We start from the raw sequence: 20,721 nt of genomic DNA on the forward strand, positions 1-20,721 counted from the left end.
TTGCCAGTGACGATGGACATGGTCATTGGCAGTACCTCCTGACTGGCCCTCATGCCAGTTGCATGTAAAAGCACCTACTACATTCTTGGAGTGGTTGGCGTTAGGTAGAGCATCCAGCTGTAGAAACTTTGCCAGATCAGATTGGAGCTTGGTGCAGCCTTCTGGCATGCCAGTCCTCAGTCAAACCATCCAACCCATGCCAGCATGGAAAGCAGACGTTAAATGATGATGATGATGATGATGATGTGCATCAGCATGGCTGCAGCTCCAAGCTTAAACTACAGAGGAAATATATATATATATATTTATATATATGACAAGCTTCTTTCTCTTTCACTTTCTATCTACCAAATTCACTCACAAGGCCTGAGACTGTAGTAGAAGACACTTGCTCAAGGTGCCATGGTGTTAGACTGAACCTGGAACCATGTGATTGGGAAGCATGCTTCTTACCACACAGCCACTCCTGTGCCTATATATATTATTAAACGTCCACTCTCTATACTGGCATGGGTTATATATATACATACATATACACACACACACACACACACACACACACATATACATATATAAAGATAAATTAATTTTATATAAATAATTATAAAAACTATAAAAGTCAACAAATTTTTACAATCCAACTGTCCCTCTTTCACACGGAATTTCTTCTTTTCTGAACCAAATACCCTGAAGTGTATATATATATATATATATATACATATAATGGAACTGTGATTATGTATATCAGAAAAAAAAATATATATAAGTTGAAACAATTTGTTGGCTTTTTATGGTTTTTATAATTCTTTATATAATATTTTGTTATGTTATGTTATATATTATATTCATAGTATTTAATGTAATATTGTAATATAAATAAATTATTTGATTGTCAATAGAATATATCTATATTTAATTTATCTTTATAATTGAATTATACCAATATTTATATAGTATCCAACTGAAGTACCAGTAAATTGGATGGTTTAACACACCCCTTTGAAGGGTATCTTTTCCTCGGTTTGTTACTTTATACACACACAAACACACACATATATATATATATATATATACATATATATATACATGCATATATATATATATATATATTTTCTTTCTCTCCCATTCCCTTTTTCGTCTTTTTTTCCCTCACTTTACTTGTCTCTTCCTCTCTCTCTCATTCTTCATTCTCTCTCTCCCTTTCACCATTCTTCATGGTCTCCTCGCACCATTCCCCTTCTTCTCTCTCTCTTCCTCTTGCTCCTCCTCCCCCATTCCCGTCATCCATCTGCGACGATACTTCCGTCGTAACTGCTATCCTGTCTTTTCTCTCCCGCCTTGCAAGGCTTCTGGTTGACAAAATTTCCCTCTCTGTCTCCACGATAATCCAGCGTTTACAATACTTTTTTCGTCTGGCGTTAACAGCCCTTCTTATCTTGTTCTCCTTGTCTTGTCTCTCACTGTTATATATTTATTTTTCCACTGTTTATATATATATTTTTTACTGTTTATATGTTTGTACTGTCGTTACCGTCTTGCTTTTTTTTTTACCCCTCTGCGAAAAGATCTCAGAATTTTAATTGATTTGCTTTTCGCGGGAAGGAATTTTTCTTCGAAGTATACGTCTCGCTTTTATCCTTCGAAACGTTTAGTAGATGAAATCTTAGCGACTGAAGAAGGGGATTTTTCGTTGTGCTTATTGTCCTGTATCTCTCCCTTTTTTTTGCTTGTCTTGTTCCTTGGTTTGTGTCTATGTGTTTCGTCTCTCTATGTGTTCGACGTCTTTTTGGTGTCCTGTACACATATATGCGTGTATATGTACATGTAGAGGTAGGTACGTACATATATGTTTATATATATGCATATATTCTATTTTATTAACATATATATATATATATATATATATATATATATATACATATAGAGACCTTATCTTTGTGGCTGGTGACTTCAATGGTCACGTTGGACGACATGCTGGGGGCTTCCATGGCGTACATGGAGGCTATGGCTATGGCTCCCGCAACGAGGAGGGAACCAGGCTGCTGGAGTTCTGCGATGCAAATAATCTTATGATTTGCAACACTAACTTCAGGAAACCTACCAGCCACCTAGTCACTTACCAATCGGGCCAACATACCAGCCAAATTGACTACATCCTTACAAGGCAAAGGGAGAGATGGCTGCTTATAAATGCCAAAACCTTCCCAGGTGAAGAATGTACCCCACAACATAGACTGGTAGTTAGTGACTTTAGGATCAGGACTAGGAGGACAACCAGAAGACGACAAATATGGAGAAGAAGGATCTGGAAGCTTAAAGATCCTGCAAATGGACAGAGATTTAGGGACATATTACTTGAAGCCTCTGACGAAGTAGAAGGGGATAGAGCATCACAGGGGGTAGAAGACAGCTGGACGTTTCTAAGGGACAACCTGCTGAGAGCCACTGACCAGATCTGTGGCTGGTGCAAAGTCCCCTCTCGACCTAGAATAACGTGGTGGTGGAACAATATTGTAGACAGGGCTATTAGAGAAAAGAGACAGGCTTGGAAGGTCTGGAAAAATGGGGGTAGCAGGGAATTGTATCAGACTGCCAAAAGAGAAGCTAGGAGACAGGTTTATTTAGCCAGAGGGGAAGCAGATAAGAAAAAATTTGCCAATGTTCTGCGCCGTGAGGACCAAAGACTGGAGGTGTTTCGTGTTGCAAGACAGTGTTTGAGAGAGAATCGTGATGTGGTAGGAGAGAAGTGTGTTCGCATGGAAGATGGTTCACTTGCGCTAAATGAGGATGCGAAGAGAGAGGTTTGGAGATGCCACTATGAAAGGTTGCTGAATGAAGAAAATGAATGGGATAAAGAGAGTCTGCCGAATGTTGACCCAACAGAGGGACCAGCTATCCGAGTTGATAGTTCTGTGGTAGCTAAGGCAATTAGAAGCATGAAGACAGGGAAAGCCCCAGGCCCATCAGGAATCACTGCAGAGATGCTCAAAATGTCTGGTAGTGTCGGCTATAGCCTAGTCACCCATATAGTTAATCAGGTGATACACAAAGGGGTCATACCCAATGACTGGTGTAGCAGTATAATAGTCAACTGCTACAAAGGTAAAGGTGATGCCCTAGATACAAATAACTACAGAGGTATCAAGCTGTTGGACCAGGTGATGAAGGTTACGGAGAGGGTCATAGCCCAACTAATTAGAGAGAGAGTTAGTTTAGATGAGATGCAGTTTGGGTTTGTGCCAGGGAAAAGTACTACTGATGCTATATTCCTGGTAAGGCAGCTGCAGGAGAAATACCTAGCCAAAGATAAGCCCCTGTACCTGGCTTTTGTTGACATGGAGAAAGCCTTCGACAGGGTCCCCCGATCCCTTATCTGGTGGGCAATGAGAAAACTAGGGATAGATGAATGGTTAGTGAGAGCTGTGCGGGCCATGTATAGGGACGCCGCTAGTAGGGTGAGGGTTGGAAATGAGTACAGTGAAGAATTCCGGGTAGAGGTAGGGGTCCACCAAGGCTCAGTACTCAGCCCCCTCCTATTTATCATAGTCCTCCAGGCAATAACGGAGGAATTCAAGACAGGATGCCCTTGGGAGCTCCTCTATGCTGATGACCTTGCTCTAATTGCTGAGTCGCTATCAGAACTGGAGGAGAAGTTTCAGGTGTGGAAACAAGGATTAGAATCGAAGGGCCTCAGAGTCAATCTAGCTAAAACCAAAGTCGTAATCAGTAGGAAGGTAGACAAATCACAAACACCTTCAGGTAGATGGCCCTGCTCGATCTGTAGAAAAGGTGTAGGTAGAAACTCTATAAGATGCACCAAGTGTAAGCTATGGACACATAAGAGATGCAGCAATGTCAAAGGAAGGCTAACTAGGAAGATGGTTTTTGTATGTGGCAGATGCTCAGGAACAATAAACACTGAAAATGCTCTGAGACCAACTTCCGTCACTTTCCAGGGAGAAAAACTAGAAATAGTTGATAGTTTCCGTTACCTAGGTGACCAAGTCAGCAGCGGGGGTGGGTGTGCTGAAAGTGTAACTGCTAGAGTAAGAATAGCTTGGGCAAAGTTCAGAGAGCTCTTACCTCTGCTGGTGACAAAAGGCCTCTCGCACAGAGTGAAAGGCAGACTGTATGATGCGTGTGTACGAACAGCCATGCTACATGGCAGTGAAACATGGGCCGTGACTGCTGAGGATATGCGTAAGCTCGCTAGAAATGAAGCCAGTATGCTCCGATGGATGTGTAATGCCGGTACTCACACTCGGCAGAGTGTAAGTACCTTGAGAGAAAAGCTGGACCTAAGAAGCATCAGTTGTGGTGTGCAAGAGAGACGTTTGCGCTGGTATGGTCATGTGGCGAGAATGGATGAAGATAGTTGTGTGAAAAAGTGCCACACCCTAGCGGTTGAGGGAACCTGTGGAAGAGGCAGACCCAGGAAAACCTGGGACGAGGTGGTGAAGCACGACCTTCGAACTTTAGGTCTCACTGAGGAAATGACTAGAGACCGAGACCTCTGGAAGTGTGCTGTGCGCGAGAAGACCCGGCAGGACAAGTGAGTCCACAACCCGTGGCCTTCTACATGGGATGGAGCCAGCCTACGTATGCATACCTTCCCTCTTGGGACACAAAACTCTACTTGTGAAGACGTGTTGAGGCAAGTGAGGATCAGAATCGAAATCGATCAATGGAAATTGCGGATGTGCTACCAGTGCCGGTGGCATGTCGAAACTCTGCTTGTGAAGACCCATTGAGGCAAGTGAGGATCAGAATCGAAATCGATCAATCGATCAATGGAAATTGCAGATGTGTTACCAGTGCCGGTGGCATGTAAGAGAACTTTCCGTTTCGCGACCGTTGCCAGCACCGCCCCGTTTCGTGTCCGTTGCTAGCCTCGCCTGGCCCTCGTGCCGGTGGCACATAAAAAGCACCATCCGTTCGTGGCCGTTTGCCAGCTCTGTCTGGCACCAGTGCGGGTGGCACGTAAAAAGCACCCACTACACTCACGGAGTGGTTGGCGTTAGGAAGGGCATCCAGCCGTAGAAACACTGCCAGATTTGACTGGGCCTGATGAAGCCTTCTGGCTTCACAGACCCCAGTAGAACCGTCCAACCCATGCTAGCATGGAAAACGGACGCTAAATGATGATGATGATGATGATGATATCATTAGCTCCTACACGCATTTTTTTCTCTCCTTGTTTCTCTCCTTGTTTTTTTCTGTGTATCTTTCTGTTGAAGAGTGTAGGCTCAAAACGTAAAAGACATTTTGTATTCCTGAGCGCTATACTAATACATTTGTTTGTTTGTACTCCACCTGCCTTCATCTTTTGTTTATTTTCGTAAACTTTCCCTTTATATATATATATATATATATATGATGGCATAGGTTACATATATACATATATATATGTAAATATGAATGAAATGCTGCAAAACATTTTGCCCAGGAATGCTAACAATTCTGCCAGCTCACTGCCTTATTACAAGATGATATTGTCATAATGACTTTGATATACATAAGTTATGATTATATAACATAATGATTGTGGGAAATTTACTCAAGAGTGTCATCCACATGGAAAATTAACAAAGTATATGCTAACACATTTTATGAGGTAAACCTGAAAAACTTAATTAATCAATCCTAAGTAACATAATCAGAGATAAATAGTAGATCATTGCTTATCTCTATTGTAATGCTTCAGTTGAAATATACTGGCTTTGTTTTAATTAATTTTGAAAAATAATGAAGAATTTAGTAAAATAAATTCGTCTTCATTAAGCTGGTTTTTGGAGCATTATCATAAAATATTGATGGCAGGTTTTAATTTATTTAGATTACTTTAAGACTGGAAGTTTGCATCACAGAAACAGGTGCGCTTTCGGGTGGGTTTTGTATTGAAAGTGTTCAGGCAAGACTAATACCTCAGATTTCAGATAGCAAAATCTCGGGAAAATGGGAAAGGATATGCCTCTGGGTGTTATTAGACTGTACAAAACTGCAAATATTTCACTAGAATGTGGCTATTATCCTTGTGTAGTTGGGCATTGTTGTAAAATCAACAATTTCCAGCGTTTTTTACATTTTTCTCAAAATGACATTTCTCACTACGAGTAGCAGTTTTTAGGTCATGATATCTCCGAGAATAATTGGCTGAAATTTTGCATGTGTATTACTTTGATACTTGCCTAGATGCTGATTTAGTGTGATTAGATACACTTCATTTGTTCATCTTCCAGAGACACTTGGATGCTACTACCAAGGGGTCAAAAATGCTTGAACTGCTGCATATGTTTATGAGCGACCCCACAACGAAATCTAGGCCAACTTCATCAATGTCTTTGATTCAGCATCTAGTCTGTACTCCAAACTGTTGTCATTCCAAGTTAGAGCATATAACTTTGATAGTTTGGTAGTGTAATTGACCTGAAATAAGGGTGTGTTTGCCTTGTAAGTCATTTTGAATTTATAATTAAGTGATGAGTAGATAATGAGAAAATTTGTATATTATGTTTTTTGATAGACTAACATTGTTCTTGATGTATGTCATTATTCCCGCTGAGTGAAAGCATCTTCAATTTAGGAGTGTTTTTCTATGTTTGATCTTTTCGGTTTGAACGGCAGTTTTTAACATAATTTCTAGGTAACTGAAAAATTTAAAACTTCGTATACTGGTAGAATGTGTTTATAACACATCTTTTTCTCTTGGCTTTATTGAGAAAATTCTATAGTTTGTAAGATATTTGTTTTTTCTTCAATTTCTGCAATTTCAACTAATCACTGATGTCTATTGAGGTAAAAAACATTCTGTGCCATATGAATATGTCTCTCGTTTAAGAAACAGATTAGGTTTATTTACATTTGTGAAGAAAAAAAGATACCCTTCTCCCACCCCTAATCCTAACCCTAAAACAGATTGAAATGCAATAGATCGATACTAGGGTCATAATTATGAGTGACAATTTCATATGACACTGCTAGAAAAAACTGCCGTTCAAACCGAAAAGATCCCCTATGTCTGAGATGTTAGTCTTGCCTTAAATCTATTCAAGACAGACAAGGAAAACAACTCTAAATCTGAAAAGGGAAGAAGTCAAACAAGATTATTACATTGATACCAATCAATTAATTTATATTGGAAATAAACAAGAAGTAAGGGTTAGGGTTAGGGTTGCAGGGAAAATTACTTTGATTTTTAGTTTAGTTGTCTAATATCTTGACCAATGTTTAATTGTTCAAAACTTTATATAATATCGTAGCAACAGATGTTTCTTTTTCTTTCTCATGTGACATAATTGTAACAGATGTTGTAATTAAAATTAACCATAGCTTGCATGATTGTTTAACACTTTACAAGGATTATAAATATTCTTATGAATACAGCCTTGTCTGACTATCTTTACTTTTTTTTTTACTTTTTATTTTAATTTTTCATTTTGTTTTTAAAAGTACCAGGTGGGTGAGTTAGGGGTGTTATAACAGGGAAGTTAGTTCAATCTGTTAATGCATTTTGTGCAAAAGAGGGTCATATGGTGCAAAAATAAGATAAATCATGTTTGTATACTGATTTGTCAACCTATATATTCAGTATGAAAAAACCATGATGTTGATGATGGTGGTGGTGGTGGTGGTGGCAGAAACTGCAGCAGTGATGGTGAGAGTGATGATAATGATGATGACAATGATGATGATGGTAATGATGATGATGGTAGCAATGGTGAGGGGTGAGAATGGTGATGTTGATGATGGTGGTGGTGGTGGTGGTGGCAGAAACTGCAGCAGTGATGGTGAGAGTGATGATAATGATGATGACAATGATGATGATGGTAATGATGATGATGGTAGCAATGGTGAGGGGTGAGAATGGTGATGTTGATGATGGTGGTGGTAGCAGCGATGGTGGCTCCACCAGTGGTGGTAGTGGTGATGAAAACACTGACAATTATGAATAAGTTTCTCTCTTAGAACCGGTCAACATGGTGGATGTATCTTGTCTTTTCTATTTGCAGATTACTGTGGACAATTCCAATTGTCTCCTGTATTTCATCAGACAGAGTTTCTAAGTTCCTAATCTTCACAGCTGTGTACAATTGGTAGGTTTTGTTAGATAGCTTTTACTGATAACGATGGAAAGTCATTAAGTTAAGTGCTGTGGTAATTTCTCCGTTCCCACACCTAGCTCAGGCTCCAGCTCTCATTCTATACATGGATAAAAGGATGTAACTTAATATCATCCTCTAGAACCCACATTGAGCTTTACAAACATTAATGATTATTTAGTTTACATTTTTATATATTTCTTTTTTCTCATTTCTCTTTGGCCATTGTTGTTGTTGGCATTGTGGTCATCACCATCATCGCCTTCATCATTGTCATCATTGCCATCCATGTCACCCACATCATCATCACCATCTTCACCATCATCATCATCATCATCATCACCGTTATCAGTGTCATCATTATTACCATCATTGACACTGTTGCCATCATCATTAGAATCACCATCATCAGTGGTGCAGTGGGAGAGGGCTTGAATCTACATAGTTACAAAAATATCCCTATACACACAGCCATACTTACGTCTACACAGCCAAGCCTGTACCTACATAGCCATACTATATGTGCGTGTGTATGTGTGTGTGTGTTTAGTATTCCAAATGTGGTTCATGTACCCATGTTGGTGCCATGTAAAAAGAACCCATGCCATGCCACAAAAAGGCTTCTGTGCTGGTGCCATGTAAAAAGCACCCATGCCGGTGCCATATGTAAAAAGCACCTGGTAGACTCTGTAAAGAGGTTGGTATTAGGAAGGGTGTCTAGTCACAGATACCTTGCCAAAACAGACAGTTGGAACCTGGTGCAGCTTTCTGGCTGGCCAGCTCCTGTCAAACTGTCCAACTGATGCCAGCAGGGAAAATGGATGTTAAATGACGAAGACAAAGATGATGCTGCCAATGTCAATGAGGATAGGGATGATGACGACGATGACTATCACTAGTTTCCTTGGATCCTGTTGTTTATTTCAGTACATAAATCATGCTACCATTTAATTTGATAAAATATTATAGTTCAGCCATCATCGACTTTTGTAGTGCAGTGTAGCTTAGTAAGGTTTAGTGAGGTTTATTGTAGAAAGTTCATTGTATCTTTGTAAGGTTTATTGTAGAAAGTTCATAGTGAATGTCAGGTTTTGCTTCAAGACTACAATTGATTCCAGTGTTCCAATATTGGCTATTTGAATTATTTGCCTTTAAGTACAACACAGAATGGCCAACTATTGTAGTTTAGTTATCCCTAGTCATCTCTGCTTGAGCAGTTCTGATAGCTTGATTCATTGATTCGAAACACTGGATCAGTTACATACACTTTTGTCACTGTATTTTCAGTTGTGGAGAAAATATTGAAGCACTAACAGCATGTTGCATTCAGTTTACTTTTTATAGATAGTTTTTTAATGTCTAATGTTTTTGTATTGACTGCATTAGAGAAAGTAAAATAGATATCTAATCTTTGTAAAACATATTGAATTCACTTATCAGAGATTGGTAACCTCACTTAGTATTGCAAAAGTGAGAGGATGTGACGTCAGATACACATTACACATCAGATACAGTGTACTGCAACTTTTTTACACCTGTGGTATACTTATATTCTTTTCAAAATTTGGCGGCATACTTGAACGAAAAATATAGCTAAAAGTATAGGAGAAAAAGTTACAGTATTTTAACACATAAGGAACCCTTTTTTATCAGTCTCTTTCACTGAACTGCTAGGTTACAGGGATGTAAACACCAACACTGGTTGTCAAGCAACAGTGAGGGGAGCAAACATATACATATACCATATTTTAATGTGTATAAGGAACCCTTTTTTGTCAAAACTTAGGTTAAAAAATATGGGAGTTTCTTATACACGGATAGTATTATAATCCCTTACAAAACCTTTTTTCTAAATTTTAAGTCCAAAAATTAGGGGGTTCCTCATACATGTTAAAATACGGTATATGCAGGTTACACTGCAGCACACGTAGCATCGTCTAGTGGTACACCAGTGTGCCACAGAATACTAGTTGTGGAGCACCATTCTAGATGAGTAATTACTGTTTGTTTCTCAGCATGGATAAAACTTGGGAGCAGCAAATGATGCAGCAGCCTACTTCAGAATTTGAACCTGGGTAAGCAGTTGAAGAGGACAAAATATGTTTTGTTGTTGTTTTTTTTTTCTAATGAGGTTCACTTTCAGAGAGAAAGAGAGAGAGAGAGAGAGAGAGACTGTTTATGTGATTGAATGAAAAGATGTGTATATTGTATGTCTGTGTTAATATTTATTTCTTTATTGCCCACAGGGAGATATGCATAGAGGGGACAAACAAGGACAGATAAAGGGATTAAGTCGATTACATTGACTCCAATGCATAACTGGTACTTATTTAATCAATCCCGAAAGGATGAAAGGCAAAGTTGACCTCAGCGGAATTTGAACTCAGAACATAACAGCAGATGAAATGCTGCTAAGCATTTTGCCCGGCGTGCTAACAATTCTGCCAGCACGCAGCCCTTGTCTGTGTTAATATTGATGTGATGGTTTAAGGCAGCAAGTTGGCAGAATTATTAGAATGCTGGGTAAAATGATTAGCAGCGTTTCATCCATCTTTATGTTCTGAGTTCAAATTCTGCCGTGGTTCACTTTGCCTTTCATCCTTTCAGGGTCAGTAAAACAAATATCAGTTTAGCACTGGGGTCGATGTAATCAGCTTACCTGTTTCTCTTGAAATTGCTGGCTTTGTGCCAAAATTTGAAACCAGTATTGATGTGATTGGCTGTGTACTCCAACTGGTGTCCTACTTCAGCTTTTGTCAAAACCTCATAGTTATGAGTAGGGCTCAACTGTACCATACTGACCCATTGCATGTTGACACAAACTGGTTGTCAATTTAATCAACATCAGTTTTTCATTACCATATTTTAACGTGTATAAAGAACCCCTAATTTTGGGGGCTTAAAATCTGGAAAAAAGGTTTTGTAAGGGATTATTATCTTATCCATGCATAAGAAACTCCCAAGGGTTCCTTATACACATTAAAATACAGTAGTACTTTAGTTTGTCAAGCCCAGATGGAAGAAGGCAAAGTTGACCTTGATTGAATTTGAAATGATAAAGAACTGGGACAAACACAGCAAGTGTCTGTCCAGTGCTCTAACAGTTCTGCCAATCTACTGACCTTTGATGTTACCAAATAGTATAGAGCTTAGCCCTTTTGTTATGATATATCTGTTGAAATACATTGCTGTTGTTTCTATTAATTTTGATGGTAATGAAGAATTTAGTAAAATAATTTAGCCAATATTAAGCTGGTGGTTTGAAATAAATCATGATATTTTGATGCAAGGTTCAAATTTGGATTACTTTAACCCTTTCGATACCAGCCCAGTAGAAACCGCCTCTGGACTATAATACAAATATCTTGTTTTCATAAGTTCCACCAAACCTTAGTCATAATTTATGTTTCTAACACTAGCTTAACAATAGTTAAGTTATTTTACTAAATTCTTTGTTATATTTAAAATTAATTGAAAGAAACACAGCATCTCAAAATAAATACAGTAACAAAAGGGTTAAGGCAGGAGGTGTGTATCATAGATCCACAAGCATTCTCAGGCAAGGTTGGTATCATAGTGATATAATTGATGTCATTAGATCAGTATGGATGTGTATCTCCAATATAACAATTAATATTAACAAATAAGCTGAAAGCTTGGTACTAGTAGGGAAATGATGTTGCAGTAATTTCAGTACTCAATTAGTCTACATAATTTTATCTTGCTGAAATGGATTCTTTGGATGGGATGGGGGAGAGGAACAAACACAAGGTAGAATAATTGAGGCGTAAACAAACACCAAATAATTAACACATGTACTTCAATGAAACAACAAGAGGAGCCTGTATGCAGTTGTTCAAGCTGCTAGAAATACCAGCTAAATCTCCCTATCTCTATAATATTTTAAAAGAAGAAACAGCACATCTAGTAATGTGATTCTAGGTTCTTATCAGATTGAATGGTCACAGCTTGAGAATATGTTTGTTGGTTTGCTTGATCATGGATTTCCTAGCCTTAAATAACTAATTCAGTTTTCCTTTAAAATTTTTAGAAATATTTCATATTCTTTTACTTGTTGCAGTCATTTGACTGCAGCCATGCTGGAGCACCACCTTTAGTTGAACAAAATGACTTGAGGACTTATTCTTTGTAAGCCTAGTACTTATTCTATTGGTCTCTTTTGCTGAACTGCTAAGTTATGGGGATATAAACACAGTTGTCAAGTGGGGTGGGGGGTAACAAACACAGACACACAAATACATACATACATGCATATATATATATATATATATATATACATATACATATATATATATATGTATATATATATATATTATATATATACACATATGACAGGCTTCTTTTAGTTTCTGACTATCAAGTTCACTTACAAGGCTTTGGTTGGCAACGGCTATAGTTGAAGACACTTGCTGAAGGTGCCATGCAATGGGACTGAACCTGGATCCATGTGCCTGGGAAGCAAGCTTCTTACCACACAGTCACTCCTGTGCCTATATGTACCATTTTATGAAAACTACTCACCCCACTTCACATTTCATTACTATCTTCTCATTCATTCTCATTCTTTTTTCACTCATACCCCTATGAGTGTTTTTTTTTTCTTTTTCACTTGTTGAGCCTAGAGGAAGGGGTACTGCCAATGACCTCAACAGGCCCCTCTGAAACTGGTATACTTAATGCTATTAATGTTCTTTTTGCAAGTCAGCTTTTGTAAGAAAAGCCATTAGTTGGGAGAAGATTCCAGATGATTAATGCACTGGGGAAGAAGGACTGGACATTAGTGTGGGGCCAAGATTTGTTTGATGCTCCAACAGTGATAATGAGGTTGAAAAGTGAATGAGACAGGGAATGGCTTGCCTGAGTGGTGAGGTTGTTAGCCCAGTGAGCCCTGAAGAACAGAGACCATTATAGTAGTAATAGAAAAGGCAGAGAGAAAAGACATCATGTGAATGAGCATGTCTGTTTGTGATGGAATACATATTACTTCGGTGGCTCTTCTTTAGATGTGGTCCAAGATGTGGTCTGTCGTTACCAGAGCTGCTTGGCTGGCTCCCTGTGCCAGTGGCATATAAAAAGCACTATCCGAACATGGTCAATGCCAGCCTCCCCGCCCTAACTGGCTCCTGTGTTGGTAGCATGTAAAAAGCACCATCCGAATGTGACCCATGCCAGTGCTGCCTGACTGGCTCTCATGCCGGTGGCACGTAAAAAGCACCCACTACACTCTTGGAGTAGTTGGTGTTAGGAAGGGCATCCAGCTGTAGAAACACTGCTAGATCAGATTGGAGCCTGGTGTGGCCTCCTGGCTTGCAGTCCCCAGTCAAACCGTCCAACCCATGCCAGCATGGAAAACGGACATTAAACAATGATGATGATGATGATTTATATGATCAGATATATAATTTTGAAATGTTCATGGTGTCATTATGAAGACCTAATCAAAAACTTTGCAATTAAAAAATGTAGGACAAAGCTTTTCAAATATAAATAAAGTGGAAATATACTAAAATAAACATTCTTTTTCCCTCTTACAGTTTTGTTTCATTTTTAAAAATAAAAAATTATTTTATGGTTTGTTATTGTTTATATTTTGAATTACTTATATTTGGGAGCACCAAAATCTTTTAAATGCTTAGGGCCTCTATGGGTCTTAATCCAGCCCTGGTCCAGCATTTGAATAAACTGTACAGGCTCTGATTGCCATTCATATTTAGCGAGAATGTGGTAGAGTGGTGTTTTTTTTTATATGAGATTTTTGCTGTTAAAATAAAACAAGGTTGGCATGGCCCCAGCGAAGGAGTCTCTTGAGGCCTTTATTTGTGGAATCAGAACAGGTTTGGCATGTTTTGGCTACATTTAGATGACGCATAGTTGTGAAAAGTTTGGGAGGAATGAAGAGTTATGTCATCTGCATAACAGTAGGTATTGTTGGAAGGAAGCAGCAAGTAGGTTATTGCTGTTGAGAAGGAAGAGAGTGGAAGACAAAACTAAACCTTGGTGGGAAACAGGGTAAATTGAGAGTAGGGCAGAAAACTCCATTGGCTCATGTTGTAATAGTGAAAGCAAGGAAGAATATGTTGATGTTTGTGTTAATGTGCGCTTGTGTGTGTGTGTGTGTGTGTTCATTTGTTTACACATTTGTTTTATGTTTGTTTTTCCTTGCTCGCATAGGTTGGGTGAATACACCACCATCATCATTTTCATCTTTTAACGTCTTTTTTCCATGCTGGCATGGGTTGGATGGTTTGACTGAGGTCTGGATAGCCAGTGGCTGCACCAGGTTCCAATCTGATTTGGCAATGTTTCTACAGCTGGATGCCCTTCCTGATGCCAATGATTCCGAGAGTGTAGTGTGTGCTTTTTATGTGCCACTGGCACAGGAACCAGTCAGGCAGGCCTGGCATTGATCACATTCGGATAGTGCTTTTTACGTGTCACTGGCACAGGAGCCTGCCAGGGGGCACTGGCATTTATATATATTAACATTATATGTATGTGTTCTTTAGATGGTTCATAAATTTACATATGTGTGTGTGTATGTATATGTATATGCACACATAGACACACACACAGACATAGGTTTGAGTACATATTGATATATGCATGTGTACTTATATATGCACACACACAAACCCATATACATGTGCGTGTGTGTGAGGAGAGAGAGAGAGAGGCTTAAGTATCCTTATGTCAGGAATATCATGAACATCAGTATAAATTGCAAAACTGTTTCTATTTGGGAGGGAGGACACTTAATTCTTGCAACTTCCACTGGTAGTTGGTAATTACAATTACCTCCCGCCGTTGCCGATTATCTAAAAATCGTTCAATTTCTCATGCTCTAACGATCAATTAGATTATGTGCATTTGTGCATGTCAGTTAATATATTGCTGTTGTTGCTACTGGTGCTGTTGTCTTTCATATTGCACGTGATTCATAACAAATTGCTTTGATCCAGTCGGCACGTGTATGTTTATTGATCGGTTGTGTTTATGTAACGAACCATGCACCCACGTACTGTGTCTGTGTGTGTTTGGGTATGTACGTACGTGTCTATGTGCGTGTATACATAAATAAACCCCTGGGTGTGTGAACATGCATGTATGTTATTTTGGGTTTGTCTCTTTCTTTTGCACGTACACGCATACACACTCATATATGTGCTTGTGTGTGTGTGTATGTGTGTGTGCGTGTGTATATATATATATATATGTGTGTGTGTGTGTGTTTATATATATATTATTTTGATGGCTTCAACCTATGGGCTGTGACCATACAACACTGCTGCCACATACATACATACATACATACATACATACATTCATATATACATACATACACACACACACACACAGGCACACTTACATAATGCATACACACACACATAAATACACATGCACACACTCAGACATACATACATACATACATACGCGCGCACACACACACACGCATGTACCATAATGAAAAATGGAGAATTATATATCTTCAAAATTTATTTATTGAAGTATTTTCTATCATATTGAAGAAAAAGCTTTAATAAATAAATTTTCAAAATATATCATTCTCCATTCTTCATTTTGATATCTTGATTATACACCCTGTATGCCACATGAAATCCAATGAAACGAACTCAAGATTTATTTATCGAGGATTTATCAATATTAATTGTTTACCTTAATCGATTCTGAATGTTCCCATATAATTTGATGTTGTTAGCAAGATCTTCATTATATAGTAGTGCTCCTAAGATACATGCTCAAATTTCAAATCCCTATTCATTTATTGTACATATATCATCATATATATATATATAGGCGCAGGAGTGGCTGTGTGGTAAGTAGCTTGCTTACCAACCACATGGTTCCGGGTTCAGTCCCACTGCATGGCACTTGGGCAAGTGTCTTCTACTATAACCTTGGGCCGATCAAAGCCTTGTGAGTGGATTTGGTAGAAGGAAACTGAAAGAAGCCTGTCGTATATTTGTATATATATGTGTGGGTGTGTGTGTGTGTGTATGTTTGTGTGTTTGTGTTTGTCCTCCCAACATCACTTGACAACCGATGCTGGTGTGTTTACGTCCCCGTAACTTAGCGGTTCGACAAATGGACCTGATAGAATAAGTACTAGGTTTACAAAGAATAAGTCCTGGGGTCAATTTGCCCGACTAAAAGCAGTGCTCCAGTATGGCCACAGTCAAATGACTGAAACAAGTAAAAGAGTAAAGAGAGTAAAAGAGTATATATATTATCCGAAGTGTACAGTATTATATATCCATTATATATTTCTTTACTGCCCACAAGGGGCTAAACATAGAGGGGACAAACAAGGACAGACAAAGGAATTAAGTTGATTACATTAAACCCCAGTGCGTAACTGGTACTTAATTTATCGACCCCGAAAGGATGAAAGACAAAGTCGACCTCGGCGGAATTTGAACTCAGAACGTAACGACAGATGAAATACCGCTAAGCATTTCGCCCAGCGCGCTAACGCTTCTGCCATCCATTATAGCCGATCTTACCAATCAGTTTTGCAAAAAGTAAAAAAGTATGCAAATTCAAAATGTAGGCTTTTTTTCAATGTTCATTTGAATAGAACAATAGGTGCCGCGCCATGGCCACATCCACTGAATGTTAAAGAATCTGTTAAAGAATCTTAACACGGATTTCTCATTTCATAAATAGATATATCTTATGATTTACTACCAACAACAGATTCTATATTCATTATGTTTACCTTGATAATTAAGATGGATATTCAATCATTGGGATGAGTACGTCATAATATATAATTTTTATCTAACCGTATGCTACCATTAACTTTCAAACGTTGTTGATATCTAAATACCTTCTAAGTCTCTTCTTTAGTTGTTTTTCTGGTTTTGAGTATGTGTATGTGTGTGACTGTGTGTGTGTATAAATATATATATATATATTATATATTATAAATATCTATATCATATATATTTTCATCATCATCATCATCATCATTTAATGTTCATTAATAATATGTGTGTGTACATATGTATATATATATGTATATATATACATATGTATATATATATATGTATATGTGTGTGTGTATATATATAGAGAGATAGATAGATAGATAGATAGATAGATAGATAGATAGATAAATTGTTTGTGTGTATGTATATATCTATAAATTAATCAAAGGCCCTGTGGTAGTGCAGAGGAATCATGAGCTCAAAATACGTTCAGCAGACTTTGAGACTGATGGCTTGACCAATTGGTGCTGCAAGATGTGTGGTGTAGCCCTGACTACTCACTCATTGGACAACTAAACTGAGCCACTGCCTAACAGGTATGACAGTAGCAAACGTCTCATGGCAATGAAAAATACTCGGACCCAATTGCACTGAAACTCCATAACCTCACAATGTATACACTGATTAATCTAGCTAGATAAGGTTGTTTGATTTCATACATATCATATATACATAAGTATATATATATATATATATATGTGTGCATATGTGTATATATATATATATATATATATATTATATATATATATATACTTTGATACTTTGATAGGTTTCGCGGCCATTATTGGCCCAGGCCATGTCTAACTTAATAGCACCACCTGGTGAAGTCTTTCAAGTCAGAATTTGGGCACTATGGCCCACTCAAGTAGAGAGTTATTGTTTACAGAGACATATCCGGGTGTAGGGGGTTTATCCGGGATTTCTTGAAGGAATCTGTCCAAAGACTTCTTGAACCCTATAGGGTCTGTTTCTGTTTTTAATGTGTTTTTGGTGTAATGTAAAGAGAGCGGGGCCAATTGAGGTGAAATAATTGTGCCGTATTGTTGTTATGAGATGAGAGTGCGATTTTTGTTTTGGGCGGATGGCACGGGGCCCAGCCTTGGATGTACCTTAAAGGTGATGCCAACATCATTTGGGCAATGCTGATGGAATATTTCCACATAATGCAGATGATGTAGCGCTCACGACGACGTTGGAGAGAATAGAGTTTTAGCTTTTCTAGTCGACCCCAATAGTCGAGGCCTGTCATGCCATCTATCTTTTTTGATTGCCCTTTGAGGTGCTTCAACTTTTATGATACCTTGTATTGTGTGGGGAGACCACAGTGGACAACAGTATTCAAGGTGGGGTCGGGCAAAAGTGGAGAAGAGAAGGATAATGGTGTGGATATCTCTCGACTGGAAAGTTCTGAGAATCCAGGAAACATTCTGCGGGCCATGTCAACTTTGGTGTTTATATGAGTGCCCAGCTTATGTTGTTGTCCACAATTACTCCCAAGTCTCTGATGTTGTTGGACGCCGCGAGAGTTTCACCTGAAGGAAGGGAGTATGGGAGTTTCAGGGCATCCTCTTTTCCAAGTGGATTAGCTCAAATTTATCCTCGTTCAGCAGCATATTGTTTTTTTCTGCCCATTGGATAACAGCCAGTAGATCTGACTGAAGGCATGTCCGGTCACTCGCCTCATTTATGACCTTCTGTAGCTTGGAGTCATCTGCAAAGATTTTTATGTTGCTGTGCTTGATGATGTCATTAATGTCATTAATGTAAATGATGAAAAGAAGTGGGCCCAGCACAGTGCCTTGCGGAACGCCACTACTGACTTTGGCTGGGCTTGATTTTACCCCTTCAACTACAACATGTTGAGATCTGTCTGTCAGGAAACACTTGATCCATTTCAGTAACTTTCCAGAGACACCAATGTTGGATAGTTTTTTTCAATAGGATCTTGTGATCGACCCTGTCGAAGGCCTTACTGAAATCAAGGTAGATGACATCGGTGTTGGAGCCCTCTCCCAAAGCTCTCAAAATGTCCTCAAAGTGATGCAGGAGCTGCGTTAGGCAGTCCCTTCCATTACGGAACCCATGTTGGTTGGAGATCAGCCGTCTGTTGCTTTCCAGAAATTGAGTTATTCGAGATCTCACCACCCTCTCAATACCTTGATGATATGAGAGGTGAGTGAGATCGGACGGTAATTCACTGCAAGGGACTTGTTTCCCTTTTTGAAAACTGGGACAACAGACTGGAACAAGGTTTTTTTGGAATATAGCCAGCATCCAGTGAGTTTCTCCACAGATTAGCAAGGGGAGATGCAAGTTGGTGTCGACACACCTTCAGGACACAAGTAGGGAACCTATCGGGGCCTACTGCTGAATTGTGTTTTATTTCGTTTATCGCTGCTAAGACATCAGGGGCACTAAACGTATGTCCGATATAGTATGTTGGGGGTTGACATCACTGATACAGCCCAGATCGCCATATCAGGATTGCTGAAAACAGAGCAGTATTGTTTCTGCAGTATCTCGGCCATGGATTTGGCATTATCTTGGAGAGTGCCAGTTTCGTCAATTAGAGGGCCTACAGTGGAGACAGTGACCCTGCGTTTTCCTCGCAAATGAAAAGAACACTTTGGGGTTGAGTTTGATTTTTTCAATGGCCCACTTCTCCTCAGCTGATCTTTGGTTATTGATGAGGGTCTTCATGCATTGTTGGAGGTTATATTTTTTGGATTCAAGCAGTGCGATAGCCGTCGAATGTGTTGTTTGCTGTTGGCAGTACTTTAGTTTGTTAATTTTTTTGTTTGTCTTTTTATTTTTCTGATAATGGTTTTTCTTTTTTGGGTGATTCTGCACTTTTTGTTCACAGGTCTTGGTGGGGAGTGTTTTGCACATATGTCTGTGACGGTGTCTACAAAGATCTGCAAGATGTTTTATGGTTGGTGGAGATGTGTGTATGTGTAAAGGACCAGTCAACATGTGATAGCTCGTTCCTGATTGCATCCCAGTTGGCATTATGGAGATCATGTTGTCAAATGGGTGGGCTGGAGGAAGGTCACTAGGATTAGCTTTCGGCTGGTGGAATTTCATGTTACAGAGAACCATGTCATGGTCTGAAAGAAGGGTTTTTTCCACTGTAACGTTATGTATAGTGTTAGTGTGGTTACTAAACACTAGGTCCAAAATGTTCTGATGTCTTGTTGGTGCAAGGACAAGTTGGGCACAAAAAAACTCATATTATATATATATATATATAGATAGATCATACATACATACATGTATACATATATATATATAATATCATATATATATATATATAAAATATATATATATATATAATGTATATGTATATGTATATATATATATATGTATATGTATATATATTATTTATATATGTTATGTATATATATATATATATATATGTATATATACATATATATATTTAATATATGTATATGTATATATATATATGTATAATGATATATAGTATATATTGTATATGTATATATATATATATATATATTATATGTATATATATATAATATATATATGTATATAGTATATATGTATATATATAATATATATGTATATGTATATATATTATATATATATATGTATATATTATATATGTATATATATATAATAGTATATATGTATATATATATATATATATATGTATAGTATATATATAATATATGTATATATATATATATATATATATATGTATATATATATTATATATATATATATATATGTATATAATATATATATATATGTATATATATATATATATATTATATATATATATATATTATATA

The 20,721-nt window shown here is 38.0% G+C and overlaps 1 protein-coding gene and 1 long non-coding RNA gene across 2 annotated transcripts in view; one reads left to right on the forward strand and one right to left on the reverse strand.

The window, feature by feature from the left end:
* Positions 1 to 20,721, forward strand: part of LOC115209142 (tyrosine-protein kinase SRK2) — a 583,066-nt gene that overhangs the window by 13,968 nt on the left and 548,377 nt on the right. The window lies entirely within an intron of this gene.
* Positions 1,102 to 11,069, reverse strand: LOC118762631. Its single transcript, XR_004998389.1, has 3 exons — positions 10,983 to 11,069; positions 9,830 to 9,866; positions 1,102 to 1,113 (listed from the first exon to the last, which is right to left on the reverse strand). It is a non-coding gene; the product is annotated as an uncharacterized LOC118762631 (long non-coding RNA).

Source organism: Octopus sinensis, linkage group LG3 (genome assembly GCF_006345805.1).
Source record: "Octopus sinensis linkage group LG3, ASM634580v1, whole genome shotgun sequence".
Taxonomy (NCBI): Eukaryota; Metazoa; Mollusca; class Cephalopoda; order Octopoda; family Octopodidae; genus Octopus; species Octopus sinensis.